Consider the following 2,382-nt stretch of genomic DNA (forward strand, 5'->3'; position numbering starts at 1 on the left):
GGGGGGGGAGGAAGGTCTCGTGTCCCCTCAGCCGTCGCCGCCATGTTGTGGCGCTCCCGCCGCCCCCCCCCGTGCTCAGTGCCCGCCGCCGCCGCCACTGGCAAAGCTGCCCCGAGCGTGTCCCCGTGCCCCGGTGAAAGCATTAAACCAGTCCCCGGCGCTCCTCGACCACACCGCCGCCTCGCACAGACCCCTTCCCCACACAGCCACATCGCCCCACCGCCGCCGTTCGCGGCCCCTCTCGCGCCCCGTACGGAGGTCCGAGCCCCCGCGGCCCCGCGGAGCGCAGGAAAAGGCTCCGGGGAGGCCGTGACCGCCAGCCCCGTGTCCCCGCACTCCCGCTCACCCTTCCCCGGAGCCGCTGGCGTCCCCCGCGGCGGCCGCTACTTACCCGGCGGAGGCCATGGCGGGCTGAGGCTCGGCGCCGGCGGGTGCGAGCGGGAGCGATGCCATCGGTGCCCATGGAGCGGAGCCGAGCCCCGCGTGTGGTCCGGGCGGGCGGCGGCTCTCAGGGGGCCCTGCCCGCACACGGGCGGTGCTGCTGCGGCTGCTGCATCACCACGGGGCCCTCAGCCCCGGCTCCATGCGAGAGGCGCCCGCCCGCGCTCCCTCCCTCCCCCTCGGCCCGGCGGTGACACGCACATGTGCTCCGGGGGCTGGCGGCGGGGCCGCGAAAATTAAAGGAACAAAGGGGGAAATCCAAAGGGAGGTGGATAAATAAAGTGTGCCTTTTGCCCGCCTGGAAAGCCGGAGCTTTTCTGGCGATGCTGGAATGCACCGAAATGAGTTTGTCCAGAATACAGCCGCCCTGGGGACCCCCCCAGTGCTGCTCTGAAATAATTTTTAATTATAGGGGTGTACAAATAGTCTGTAAAACCGAATTATCCTACAGCTGGAAGACTTCCCACGCACAGTTTCTGTAGTAGAAATTTACGGGAGTTAGTTGACCTGAAATAAATTTAAAATACCTCTAAACATGATCTGGTGAGTGGCACCCYTCTCAAAGGTAATCACTAAATGGTCTTTAAGGTCCTTTCCAACCCAAGCCATCCTGTSATTCCGTGAAAACCCAAGTATAACTGCTCAATTGCTGCCGGCTAAAATTTTTCAGCTTCAATATTGTTTAATAATCACTCGCAAGACTCCTTAAAAGCAGCATCATTCTTCACTATGTCCTGCCGATCTGCCTTAATATTGACTTTGGAGAAAATGTGGGTCAGAGACTTGGATCAATTTGCTTACTTTTATGTCATACTTGAGTTATTGCATTTAAAATAGAAAGTAATTACAGTTAAGAAATCCTTTTGCCTGATCATGCCATGTTCACACGAATATATTTTAAATTTACTAGTAGAAAACTATGTAATTTTTGGTATCAAAGTAAAGACTGAAAGTGTTTGACTTGAACAATTTCAGACATATTCAAATTCCGCTGATTCCGCAAACTCAACCAGGCATGTCCGCCTCTGCAAGGAAAAACATAAGAAAGGTGCCCAAAAAAAAAAAAAACAGAGAAGGACTTTAGTGTGTGGTGCATGTATCTCTCTGGCTCCTTACAAACAGAACTAATGTGATAATTACAAAAAGTCCCRATTCATACACATGAGAATCCACAGCCCCACAGAAAAATAACTGTTCTTSCTCTCCCTACCTCTGCTTGTTTAATAAACTCCCTTTATTTAAACTCTTTTTTTTCAGTTTCAGTGTCAGGTGGTTTTCAGATTAATCAAATATTTACTTTCATCTTGTCAAGATCAGTTATTGTTGCTGATACTGTTCAGTTAGTAGCACTGTGGGACTTCATTAATAGTTCTGCCGCAAGCGCCAATATTACTTAGAACATTTATTCATGTAACTGTTCCTTTTTAAAGCAAAAGTCTGGGATGTGCTTAAATGTGAAAAAATCATTAAATATTATTTCCAAACGTATTTTATGAAGAACAGTGATGTTTTCACATTATAGGTCTTGGAGAGTTAAACTGTGGATCAAATCTAGTTTTATTAACAATATTGTAGCACAACTGTAATGCTAAATTGGACTAAATATTGCCCARTATTCCTTGGTTTCATGAAGCAGAAAGTTCAAATGTGGGACAAACTAAGGAGTTGCTCCTATGTGGTATTTCAAGGAATACAGAGACAAAATCCACCTTTGCACAGCCCTAACAGACCGCCACCCCCAGCCCCTAATGCAACTGGTGGATAAAATAAAACCAACCTACACATCGCGGTGGTCTTCCGGCCGCCTCTCCCCCCTTCCCCACCCGCCTCACAGACCTACACTTGACCAATTTCTGTGCCAAAGGGCGCCCAAGTCGCGACGTTGCTGACACTCTCCCGTCCCTCCTCCCGCCGGTGCCGCGGTGCTCTCTGGGTGCTGTA

This window comes from Malurus melanocephalus, unplaced genomic scaffold (genome assembly GCF_030028575.1).
Source record: "Malurus melanocephalus ecotype Western Australia unplaced genomic scaffold, MMel_1.1 scaffold_623, whole genome shotgun sequence".
Taxonomy (NCBI): domain Eukaryota; kingdom Metazoa; phylum Chordata; class Aves; order Passeriformes; family Maluridae; genus Malurus; species Malurus melanocephalus.